This window comes from Carcharodon carcharias, chromosome 12 (genome assembly GCF_017639515.1).
Source record: "Carcharodon carcharias isolate sCarCar2 chromosome 12, sCarCar2.pri, whole genome shotgun sequence".
NCBI classification, from domain to species: Eukaryota; Metazoa; Chordata; class Chondrichthyes; order Lamniformes; family Lamnidae; genus Carcharodon; species Carcharodon carcharias.
In genome coordinates, this window is record NC_054478.1 from 126,902,267 (window position 1) to 126,916,316 (window position 14,050).

The window sequence follows — 14,050 nt, forward strand, 5'->3', positions numbered from 1 at the left end:
AATCTTTCAAATTCAGTGCTAGTGAAAGGAGTACCATTATCTGACACAATAGCTTCAGGTAGACCATGTACACTGAAACATTGGCAGAGTTTTTCAATGTTGCACACAATGTAGGTGATCTCACTTCATACACATCCATCCATTTTGAAAATACATTGATGATCACAAGAAACATGGTACCTAGAAATGCACCTACATAGTCTATATGTAGTCCAACCCAGAGTCAACCAGATCACTCCCACAGATGTAGTGGGGCTGAAACGGGCAACTTTGGCTGTTGCTGGCACTGGAGGTAGTGTTTTACCATTTTTTCTTTATCACTGTCTATATCTGGCCACCAGATATAACTTTGTGTGAGCATCTTCATTTTCAAAATACCAGGATGCGCACCATGAAGCTCTGTCAATAGTGGTTCTCTTCCTTGCAAAAAGATGACGAATCTTGCTCCCCAAAACAAGATACCATCTTGACAACCCAGTTCAGGTTAATGAGCATAGAATGGTTTTAATTATTCAGAGACTTGTGCATTTGGCCACCCTTGCAATACATGTCTCAGACTTGCTAAAATTGGATCTCGGTTTGTCCAATTCTTGGTCTGTCTTGCACAGACTGGTGACGAGTCCAGGAAATTCAACACAAAAACAACCTCTTGTGGTACTGGAGCATTTGTAATGTTTTCGGCCAAAGGAAGATGACTGAGGGTATCTGCATTTGCTATATACAAACCCGGATGATGCATTAAAGTGCACTCCTATGCTGACAAAATTAATGCCCATCTTTGAATGCTAGCAGAGGCTAATGGTGGGATTGCCTTATCTTCACTAAACAAAACCAACAGTGCCTTGTGATTTGACACTATGATGAAGTGTTGACCGTGCAAATATTGATGGGACTTCTTTACTCCAAATACAATAGATAAGCCCTCTTTTTCAATTTGCGCATACGCATTCTCAGCTGAAAGGCATACCCACATACATATCCTATTGGTCTTTCAGATCCATCCTCATCTTGTGTGACAATACTGCTGAGAAATGCATCACAAGTGAGTATTAATTCCTTAGATAGGTCATAGTGCACTAGCAGACATGGTGAGTGTAAAAGCTTCTTAACTCTTGTGAAGGTGTCCTCTTGCTGTGCCTTCCAGGACCATCTGGGGTTCTTCTTCAATAATAAGTGTAATGGGGCGAACACTGTGGATAGATTAGGTAAGAAGCAACCATAATAGTTTACCAAGCCCAAAAAAGACTTGAGCTCCATGTTGTTGATAGGAGAGGGTGCTTCCTTGATTGCCTTGACTTTCTCCTCTAATGGATGCAACCCTTGGATATCCACTCTATGACCCAAATATGTGACTTCCTTTGCTTGGAAAGTGCACTTCTCTTTTTTCAAACAAACACCAGCCTCCAAAAATCTCTTCAGAACCTCTTCTAGGTTGCCTAAATGTTCTGCTTCCATGGATCCTGTGATCAGGACATCATCCAGGTACACTATAACTCAAGGAAGCCCTTGTAGTGGGCTTTCCAGAGTTCTTTGGAAAATCGCACAGGCAGATGATACACTAAAGGCTAGGCATATACATTGGAACAGGCCCTTGTGCATGTTTATGGTGACATAATCTCTTGATGTGTTGTCCAGCTCTAGCTGTTGGTATGTATGGCTCATGTCCAGTTTAGTGTGGGATCTTCCTCCTGCAAGTTTAGAATACAGATCTTCAATCTTTGGGATTGGGTATTTGTCTAACTTCGCAGCCTTGTTCATAGTTAATTTATAATCTCTGCAGATGCAAATGGTTTGGTCTGGTTTCATCACAGGGACTAAGGGTGCTACCCATTCTGAAAATTGAACTGGCTAGATTATTTCTAACCTCCAAATGACATAATTCCGCATCTACCTTCTCCCTTAGAGCGTAAGACACAGGTCTTATCTTAAAAAAACTGGGCTACTGCATCAGAGTCCACACATATTTTAGTTTGTAGACCTTTTATTTTCCCCAACTCGTCTCAGAATATTCTGCCATACTTTTTTAACAACTCAGGAACGCTTCCTGTTCGGACTTGAAAGATTCCTGGCTAGTTTTGTTTAATTACTTTCAAACAATCATGGCCCAGAAGGCTTCTCCTGTTACAACAATTACTGGCACTGGGCTGTCTGATACAGATACAGAGGTGATGCCTTTCACCGCTATTACCTCTCCAGTATACGTTTTTAGCTGAGCAGTGGTTTTCTCCAAACTCAATGGCTGGACACCTTCTCTAAGGTATTTAAAGGTGTGTTCTCCCACCACTGTGGTTGATGCTCCTGTGTCAACCTCCATGACCAGAGGCTTCCCATTTACTTGAAGGGTAACAGTGATTGGTTCAATTTTCCTGGCCTTCAGATTGTGTGGAGAATAGATGTCAGTATCAGAATCTCCTGGTTCATCTATATTGTGCATTTCATTTAACTTGACCTGCAGTCTGAATTGCTGTCTTGATCTTGTCCTGCATTGTTTGATAACATGCCCCTTTTTATGACAGTAATGGCATCCTGCCTATTTAAATCTGCAGGTTTTGGGTACATGATTACATCCACATCGGTAACACTTTAACTTCTGGATGACTGGTGAGCTGCTTCCAGTATTTCTTTTTGTTTTTCTAGCAGTAGGGACTGTGCTATAGATGAGAGAGAGGAAGGCCCCAAAAGGGAAGAAGACAGCTGTGCCCAAATTCAGTGATGCCTCCCTGGAATGCCTGTTGGATGCCGTTGAGGCCCGCTGCGATGTCCTCTATCCTGTGATGGCCGAAGGAGGTCCACCAACCTCACCACTGCAGCTTAGCAGGCTGTGGCAGCGGTGGTCAGTGCCAATGCAGCACAGAAGTGGTCAGCTACCCAGTGCAGATAGAGGATGAATGATCTCATCCGTGCCGCCAGGGTAAGTCAGCCATCTCATCACTCTCAACTCACACACTCACCAGCCCATCAAACATTCACTGGTATCTCACACACTGCTAGCTCAAGGGACATCACCACTCAATCTCTCACACACACCCTCACATTTCTATTTAATCTAATTTCTTCTGCAGTTTCCACCCTCATCCTGTCGATGGCTTCACTCGCCATCCAAACATGGTAGGCATCCTTATCATCTGATCTGGCAAGTGTCCTGCTTACACTCTCCCATCTGTCTCTTTGCAGGTCAAGCTCACACACAATTGAAGGGAGAGGTCTCAGGCAGGGTAGAGGGTGGGGGGGTGGGGGGTGGTTGGGGTGGTGTGGCAGGAATCACTCCCTATGAGAATTGAGCCAGAGAGGATGTGGACCATGCCTGTGCCGATGGCATCCATCAGTGGCTATGCGAGAGGCGGGCACTTAGATCTTACTCCTCAAAGAGTCAGCCGGGAAGCCTGACATCCACCCAGTTGACTCCTGGACTGTCCAGCTGATCCCAATCCCTTCTGCCTGTGTCCCCATCACCTTCAGCTCCACAGGCCGAGGAGGGTGCACCAGCCCCACAGCAGGACACCTGAAGCAGGCCTGGGCCCCACAGGTCTCGGCCATCCAGAGGACGCCCATCAAAGTCATCACAGACAACAGGGCATAGCAGTCAGCAGGCTGCCTCGATCTCAGCTGTGGATGCCGGGGAAGCATCTTGATATAGCGGTGGGGTTAGGAAAGTTAAAAAGATTTAGGAGCACAATGGTGGCACTGGTGTTCACAGCATGTATATAATGTTCACAAATGTAAATAGAACCACACCCATTTCACATCTCCTCTTGTAAATGCCTCCTGTTCATGGTGAGCTGTGTTGCTGTCAATCAGGTGCAATACCATGGTGCCTCCCCTACTTACCGCAGATGCCTCTATCATGGGCCTGTTGTCTAGTGTACTTGTATATCCCCATAGTGTGTGGCCCTTTTTTAGATCATTCTCGACATCAGTGATGCCTTGACCTCAATGTTAAGTGTGCTTGTGGAATGAACATCGTTCACAGGCTTTGCGGGGTCATGTCATGTTTATTCTTGGCTGTGTAAGATTGAGGCAGAAGTGCTTTCCTATCTGCATCCAGCTCCTCAAATGAACAATGTCCACATTAATATCTATGACTATCTACTCCCTATCTACTATCTACTAACCATTTGTTTGGAGGGCTTCCTGGTCCCCTGCGGATCAGGGATATCGTTCCTCCTGTTTTCTCCTTTACATCTCCTGTACCAGGGCAGAAAATGTTCTCCCCATGTTGTGCCATTTTTCAAAGGTTTCCAGGGTAGAGTCATTTCATACGCCATGAAGTATCCAGTAACTGCTGCAGCCAGAATGCACCTCTCCTTTAAAAATGACTTTAAAAGGTGCTAGACTCAGGAACTTGGGGCCCCCTGATGAGTGTGCAGCAGTCAGAAGTTCATCTAGCACTGTATCATGTATATTAACAGGTTGCACAGTGCTGCTTGGATCATTTTCCTCAAGTGTGGGTTAATCACATATCACAACCTCTGTGCCCATTTTCAGGCCTCATCAAATTTTTAGCCCCAGATGCTTCTGAGAATACAAGTGATTTGCTCAGCATGTGACAATGGAACACTGAGAATACTAGATCCATCAATAGAGGGCAGTGGAGGGCTCTACTTGCCACAATCAGCAAAGAAAATGAAATTTTGTCAAAATATGGTACAATTTTAGCAGCTGATCTGGACTAATTTCTTTCAATAAATAAAATAGGTGCAGGAACAGAGCCTTAATATGCATAACTCTTTTGAGTACAAACATGTTTCCATCTGTTTTTTCAGATGAAGTTACATTGTTTGCCATTGTGAGATTTGAACTCTTGATCTTGGGTTTACAAGCCCAGTACCATAACCACTTGGCTATTTAGGCCAAGCCCCTTAATGTGTGTATACACAAGTATTTTGGAAACGGGTTTGTACTCGAAAGAGTTACACAAGTATTTGATTGACAAGTTGATAAGGTTGTTAAGCAGGTGAATGGGATCCTTGGCTTTGCCAATAGAGGCACAGAGTACATGAGTGAGGAAGTTATACTAAACCTTTTGAAAACAATGGTTAGATTCAGCTTTTTAATCCAATTCTGGGCATCACATTAATGAAAGGATGTCAAGATCTTAGAAAGGGTTCACAGGAGATTTACTAGAATGGTACCAGGGATGAAACATGTCAGCTACGTGAAGACTGGAGAAATTAGGGTTTTTCTCCTTGGTGCACAGAAGTTTATGAGGAGATTTGATATGGATATTCAAAATCATGAAGGGTTTTGAAAGAGAAACCTTTTCCATTGGCATTAACCTGAGGACACAGATTCAAGGTAATTATTGGCAAAAGAACTAGAGAGATCATGAGAGGAAAAAAATGTAATGAGCTGTTCTGATCTGGAATACCCTGCCAGAAGCAGGTTCAATAATAGCATTCAAAAGAGCATTGGATTTGAAGTGAAAAAACTGCATGGCCATAGATAAAGAACAGGGAGTGGAGTTAATTGGCTGCCACTTTTCAAATACTGGCATCAGTACATTGGGCAGAATAGTCTGTACTTTGATGATTCCAAGAGAAGGGATAGATCGTGGAACTGGACATCACAGGCAGATATAAATGAAGAAACATTTGTCCTATACCAACCATCCAGAAAACACTATACCTGCTGCTTCCTATTGCTTATGACAAAGTGCTTCCCAGAGTACCCCTTCTTAGACCCTGCACATATAGGAGGACGTAAGCGTAAGGAATAATGATGCCATAATCATGTATAAAGTTATTAAAGGCTACAAACTGCCATATGTATGCATTCTGTTTTTTGCTGTTGTGAAGCAATGGACCAATTAAGCATGTCTGCTCAAAAAGAGAACTAGTGGTGGAGAATTAAGTGTTTTACTTAAGGAGGCCATGAGAACATTATGTGAATTAACATTGCTAGGGTTTTCTGAGGCAAACCTCACAAGACTAGCAGAACATACATAGTGTTGCATGTCCACTGCTTGAAAAGCAATTGCTGGCAATTAGTCTCATTGGCTTCATCCAAACGATTGTTCAGAAGTGTGTCCAGAAGTGTTGATTGTATAATTACAGTATAATGGAAGTTTTGTACTTGTGGGTTAATATCTCCAACTCTAGCCAAATCAATGTTGTTGAAGAATAATTCCCACCCATGGCCATCTCTCACACATAGGTTATGGCTGTCATTTGTCTGCTGGTGTCACTGCTAAAGATGTAGCATCAGTTTGCATGCCTGGTAAAAGGTGACAACAATTTTATCTGAGACCTTCATTCAAAGGTGATTTTTTTTGCTGTGACTGAGGCTCAGACAAAGAGGAGAGTGTAAATGTTTTTGCTTGAAATCCTATGATACAGTATAATTGCATGGAGTGGGGGCCTGTCATCCTTTTCCATATATTGAAAACCACCATTCCTTTGATCTGACTTTTCCCCAACCACAATGGAAGGACATAACAATGTGTGTCAGCTGACAGTTAACCAAGTTCCCACTACACAATGAAATAAAGGTTAAACACCACTTTCTATTCACTGTTCATCTTTTTAACTTGTGAGAAAGACAGGATTGTGGAAGGCTTTGGATGTAATAGGTAATGTCTAACAACATGTCTTCCTTCAGTCAGATCTATTGGCCTTTCCTAGGGATGAGATGCTGACATACTCTTGGAAGGCCCCACAACCAACACCACACTCTCCCCCCCCAAACCCCCTGTTCCCCATCCCTCCCAGAAAATTCTGTTTCATTCTCTGACCAGCCATGTGCTTAAAAGCTGTTACGTTGAGTTGAGGAAGGTGATCAAAAGTGTGAAGAAATGTGACTTTTCATCATTGCAGATTCAGTGACAATCAATGCTTCAATGCAAGAAGGATGAAAGGCAAAGCCCCAACAGGTGAAAATTTTTATTTGGATTTTACTTACCAGTATTGCATAACACTATCTTGCTGACAAATTGCCACTCTAACCTTTGAATTTTGCAATCTTTGCAATGAATTCATGAACCATTCCCCTCCAACATGATCTCCTAGAATAGTAGTGGTTCCACACTGCTCCTTCCATCACGGTCGACTCTCTCCTTTAACTCTTTCATTTGACTTTTTGTACTGCTTTCATGCTTCCAGTTGTTAAATTGTTTTAAGAAGGTCACAAGACAGCATGGTTCACAGTTTATTTAACTTCGTTTATATTAAATTAAAAATATATTTTTGACAGATTCATGTAACAAAAACAAAGAACAGTCTTCCAATTGTACAGCATAGATGACGTCTAAGCTGTAAGATGATGCATTATATCCCCACTAGTTTGACAACAAGTAACCCAAGCACTCAAGTGAACGACTTAGGAAGCAGGCTTCCACTGTGAATGAGCATAGAAATATCAGTAGCTGAAAATGAACATTACCATTCAAAAGAAAAGAGCTTAAAAGGCTAAACTAGTCACTGAAGAGAATTTTAGCTTTAAAGTTAGTTATTGGTACTGCAATGGTGCGAAATACAATTGTTCATTTTAAGCTGGATTTCCAAAAGCTAATTAACAAGACATCACACACGAAGCTAAGGCTTCCTATAGCTAAAGCCAAACGCAGAAGTTAAAACACATCACATTAACTAGTGCTGTACACATAATCATCAGCAGTTCTACAATGCTATGAATTAAAAAAACTCCACAGTTCAAATACATATATACAAAACAACCCTAAAGGGACAAGTATGCCTCAAAGAAAAAAATTCCACAAATTAAAAGCAACAATCTCCCTTATTATTTACAAATGCATCTAACCATTTCTTTAACAATCTATAAAAAATACTATTCACATTTTCCGTGTATTGTGGTGATTGCTCAGTATCAACAGTTACTCAGGATTTCATTAGTCCACTCTTTAAGCTGCAGCAGTGGTGCAGGCTGAGGGACCGAATAGTGCCTTTATCAAAAGGGAACACCTTCGCTTTACGCAGGATACCCCAAGCGTGCTTTTACAATTCTGTGGTCATCCCAAAAATTATATTTTGTCTTTAGAATTTGCCATTCAGTTCCTCATTTATCTACCAAACCTCCATGTGGGACTTGATTGCTTTAATAAAGGGACAGGGATTACAGACGATTATCACCCAGCATTCTCCATTGGAAAATGTTTAACAGAGTGAGTATTGACAGGGTGGGACCTCGAGTAGGATTTACAGCAGAGCCTATTTTACAGCAAACAGTGTCTATTTAAACTGAATCTCTAGGCACTATAACAAACAGGGTTTATTTAAATAGAGTCTCTACAAATTGCAACAAATAGAACTCATGACAGCAACTACAGCAAAGTCACCCAATAATAGCAGGATTATTTCTCTATCAAAAAGTAGAGTGGGGAATAACTCCGTGATATAAATTAGGTTTGTGAAATCAATCCCAGTCACTTACAGCAGTGTGGTGTCCAGGCATGATTGATAAGAGAATTTCCCAAACATCTTTATTCTGGCTGGAACTTGTGGACCTCAATATTTAATCATGCCATCAAGAGAGCCTGGGAAAGGCAAGGATTTTCAGATGGGAGCGGACATTTGCAGAAACAAATGACATGATGTCTTTTAAAGTTTTTCAGCAGGTTTCTTGCCCAGCAGTCAGTCTGATTGACAGACCAGCTGTCAGGCAGGAAAGCTGCTGGAGAACAGATGTCAAGTAAGTAGGAGGTTGCAAGAGAGGATAGGATGGAAGGGGTCTGGGGCAGGCGGGGAGTAGGAAATCAGGGTGTTCAGGGCACCAGGTGTTGTGGTGCAAGGGGAGGGCGGCAAAGATCCACAGTATGTAAACAGGTTTAGCTTGTTAGGCCTGGGGAACACTTCTGCTCCTCCTGGCCCACAAGCAGTGCTGAAAATGCACTTAATCACGGGCCTATCCCTTCTCAACCCCAGGAACCCCAACTTCTATACATGAACAACAGAAACTCTGTTATGTTGCGAGTGTTTGGTTGCCTCCATTAAAACTGGAAGTAGGCAGTTTGGGACTTGGTATATTTAACCCGAACCTACCCTGGTGTCACTATATGCAGCCAATATTTAAACAAGGATCTGAAGGGGCCCGGGACAGGAGCCTAAAATCGTGAGGCCACTTTCCTGATTTTCCAGGAGTTCCAGGTGGGTTAATCATCTCTATGAGTACTATTAAACTGGAGTGGCCAGGGGAGGTTAAGAGACCAAAGGGTTAAAAATATGGGATATGTGTTCTTAGTAATTTATTTCCATTGTCTGTCAATTAAAATAGAAGGGTTAACATTTTTAATAAAAAGGGGGCCAGGGTTTCACTTGGGCACATTTGTGACTAATAATATAAAGTATTTAATCCTAAAACCACTATTGGAACCAATAATATAGCACCTTACAGGAGGAATTACTGTAATATTAGCAGTAGTTGTGTTGTAGAGGGATTAATTCAAATATTCTGTTGTGGGAATGGACTAAGTCAAAGTTCCAAAACAATCTAAATTCATTGAGAATTATCATGTTGGCAACAACTCTGAACACACACTTCTCACAACAATAGAAAACTTCAAGTCTGTTCTCAGTTTTGCTGAAGGACACTGTGATTTTCCATGTTCAGGCTGAGGCTACTTTAACAATAGTGTGACTGAACTTGCTTCATGCAACACACAGCAGTACATCAAAGCCTTTGACTTTTGCTGATGCCCAGTTAGATGCAGGAAGCATCCATGAAGTCAATTAACCAGTCATTTAATTGATTGTGGAGTACAGAAGCTGAATTATCGCTTCATGATCAATCTGTTTCCTGCCATTACACTTACTGAATCAATGGCCATGATATTCTTCAACTATAGAATGGTGCAATGGAAGATTTCTCTCTGGGGATTGTGCACTTACACTTTAAATCCCAGTAATGGTGGTAGGAGTGAGGGGGTGTGTGATGGTTGTAGGCAGAGCTTAAGCCCTATCTCATTCCCTTCTCTGAACCCAATATCAAGGGGACTTTGTCTGGAGAAGTTCCAGGCTACCCTAGAAGATTCCTGGATGATAAACTGAGAGCAAGAGTGAGCTTCCTTTTAAGGACTCCCAAAGCTTTAGTGGAAATCTATCGCCTTCCCCCTGATGTCTGCTTGCTCCATTGGAGACAGAAGAATAAAGCAAAAAAGCTTTCTTCAGATCCTTGCCAGACAAGAAAGGTTTGGTGCTGCGCTGACACTCTGGCTGTGGGTGCCACAGCCTACCCACCCAGCCCATGGAAATAATCCCATCAATACAATCTGGGACAGGGGTTCTGTCAACAGGCAGGTTTTCTGCCACACTTGCACAAGTGGCAGAAAACCACAGGGGTGCTAAACTGGAATAGAATTTAAGTCAATCTGGCTGCAGCCAACACAACTGCTGGCAGTCACCATTTTGTTTGGCAGCCATTTTAAAATGGGGAAAAAAACTGCAGAAATGAGGCCTTCATTATAAAACAGCAAAATCTGCCCCTAGATTTTAGGAACAACTGCTTAGCAATTTGAAAATGCCGAATGATATCTTGCAAACATTCCTAATGTTGCACCCCCAATCTATCTAAGTTGGTGCACATTGACAATTAATAAAAATGTAAAAATATAGAAAAATGAAAAGGTAGATAATGTTAAAAATGTACCAAGTGGAAAGCAATATGTCCATGTGTAGTATACCAGGACAGTCTCAAGAGCTGTCTCAAGACAGTCAAACAGTTGATGTATTCATCATAATTGTAAAGGCTCAGCAATACAATGGTTACTTGGTGCAATAGTCTGCATGCACTGTCCAGTGCTGGTTATCTCAGTCACCTTACTGAAATCCTCAGTGTCAAGTACCTGTCTGAAAATGCATACATCAGGCAAATGTACATCCCCTGCTTTCAGCATGCTAATGTTTTGGGTTGCCTATTAATTAGTGTACTGAGTACCACTAGCGCTCTCAGGTGACTCACGATCAAACAGCTCAAAGTTAAAATTCTCATCCTTGTGTTCAAATCTCTCCATGACCTTTCGTCTAACTATTTCTATAACCTCCTCCAGCCCTACAACCCTCTGAGATCTCTACATGCCTCCAATTCTGGAGAATGAATCACCCTCACATTGGTGGCAGTACTTACAGCTTCCAAAGCCTTAATCTTGGGAATTGCCTCCCTAAATGTCTTCACCTCTGTCTCTCTCTCTCTCCTCTAAATTGCTTCTTAAAACCTACTTCTTTGACTAAATCTTTGGTCACATATTCTAATGTCACATTATGTGGCTTAGTGTCAAATTTTATCTGATAATTGCTTCTGGAAAGGGCCTTGTGATGAAGAAAAGCCACAAGCCAGCAGTTACTGTTTTGCTAAGTACTTCCAGAAACCATTATCATATACTTAGCCTTATAAGGAGAGGTTGACACCTCATAGAAAGTAACATTTGCCAAGGCTACTACTTGCACTTGGAAAACGAACAGCAGTCAGTTTTCATCAATAAAACATGACCAATTACTTTACCCTTCATTCCCAAATGCTGACTTCATGGGACGAGGATCAGCAAATGCAAACACAAAATTGCGACCAGCTTTGGGCGTGTCCTTTCACTGCCTGCTCATGTTAAAATCAAGATCAGTGCAAAGTGGGATGCCAATTGACAGATAACTCACAGGCATTTTAACTACCAACACACTCAGTTCCAATTGGCGGGTAGTAATACAATCACCCCTACAGGCATCTATGTGATAATGCTGCTATTGATGTGTAGGAGGAAAATTAGAGAGTCAATTTGGTGAAACAGTGAAAACAAGCACTAAATGTAATGCTAATAAGACATGCCTGTTTGAAACTTTGGTTGTATCACTCAATTTTGGACCTAGTTGCTAAGTGCCTTAATTTGAACTTGGCTGGAAGTGCTAAAACACAGAAAGCTGCAGGTTCCACACTCAAGTGCTAACCCAAAGCAATTTTCGTGAAGCAGTAAACGTGAGCTCCAAACACCCACTTCTGCTTAAGGTGTGGAGCTCGCTGGCTACAATGGTAGCAGATTCAGGCTGGCTCAGAGACTGAGGGCGAGGGCACATGGGTTCTGGGACTCGGTGGCAGACGTTCAGAGGAAAAGGGATGTTCTGTACCAGCAGTGGGGAAGGAATCCATCCCCATCCCTAGCAAGGTGCCGATGACAAAGTATTGCTTTCTCCTGGTGACTTCTACAAGGTGCCCAATAAGATGGACTAGCACCATACATTTTAGGTGAAGTTCTCAAAGAATTTTCAGGATAAATGTTGATGAAGTATTGGTGAATTCTTGACCACCTGTCCCAGAAAGTCTCCTCAATGTGCTTCAAAGGTTTTCTTCAAACCTCTAGCAGTAAAGTGAACTGTAAAAGGTGAGTATGTCTCTAGAAGTGCTCAAAATTCTAGGCAACATCTTGCTCATGCCCAATCAGGTGGTTGATGTTAGGAAACAATGTTCGATCAAGTGTTATCACTAAATTGCCTTGCAGCCTTGTTAATGAGAATGAGGAGGCAATTTATGTGACATTGGCACCTTAATGATCGTCTGGGTGGCAGGTCCTAGTGTAAGCTTCAACTTCTTTAGCAAGATGATGTCTTGCACGAAACCTGGGTTAAACCAGTACTTCAGTTCAAGACTCCATCTTGGTTAACATGGAGTGCCCAAAGGAGCCATCAAAAATCACCACCATAATACTTTGCATTTCTATTGTACTTTAGAACATTCTGAGAATGCTCCAAAGTGCCTCACAATCATGTACAGGTAAGGTGACCTCAATAAAATGATCTTTCAGCCAGACTTTCATACAGACATCTGGTTGTTGAAGGCAGTAATTACCTGAAAGGACAGGTGCAAGCTGTAGACATGAACAATACAAATGAAACCTTCTCTATCCATCAGTGACATTACTCTCTGAAATTAAAAGTGCCACCAGTAAATTGAATTTGAGAAACTGCAGTATGGTTGGGGTAAGTACTAAATAATCCAAAGTTATGGTCATCAAAACATTTCCAAACTCAAACCAGTATGACTGATTATTAATAGTTCCAGTGAATTCTCAATTCCTTTAGGTCGGAGTTCTAAAAAGAGAGTCAAAGTGATTGCTGAAGAGATTGCAATGGAGGTCCAATGGAGGTTGGGGAAATGCCATTCACAATCAGCAGGTAACATTGCCAACATTCAGTTCATGGCTAGTACCTGCATACTGAGCCTTTGCTCACTCCCTCTAAGATTCCATTGCACATTCTTACACCTAGCCAATGTATCAGAGTCTGACCTTCTCAGTAGTGGCTATGCCAGTATCACACTGACACTTCTTGACTACTAAGCTATACTTAGAAGTGAAAGATCAAGGCTCAAGGTACAGGACCCCACTGAAGTTAAGACAAAATGAGATGGAAAGAAGGGGTAAGTTACAATAGTTTAAAATAGCAACTAGATTGATGTTTGAATTTTTAACAATCTCTAAAATGAAGGAAAGGCTTGGAGACATTTTGCAATTTTGAGGTTCTGATAAAGAAAGTTTAAGATAAGGTGGTGTGATAAGCCATGACTTTATCACACTGAGGCTTCAAGTGCTACCCAATGAGACTCATTCCCCGAGTGCTTTCTCCTTGGCCCTGCAATGTTTTCCAAACTTCAATACTAAACTAGGTTATCAGTTTTTAGCTGGTCAGGTCATTGCTGTGGTGTGGTCAAAAAATACAATAATTGCTATTAATTTCTCATTACTCTAAAGGATAGATTTCTGCCATGTGCATTCTATGTTTATGTCTTTAATGGTTGCTTGGAAAACAGAGATGCGACAGGTCTTTTTGTAACTACCCTCGGAGCATAATGCTGTCAGTAGTTTTACATTCTTGCGTTAAAACCATGGTAAGAAACACCATCTAAAATGTGTGAAGCTGACAGAAAGCTATCCTAAGGTACAGTCAACTAACTGTTACATTTGATGTAATTATCTTTATACTGATTACTGGCAGCATTGGATATGGACAATCAGCTAATTCTCTTAACTTTTCTCCTGCAGTGTTACATGGTATATATGCTAAGTGATTCAATAACCAAGGATTTCTGACAGGACCCATAGGAGTACTCAATGTAGCTA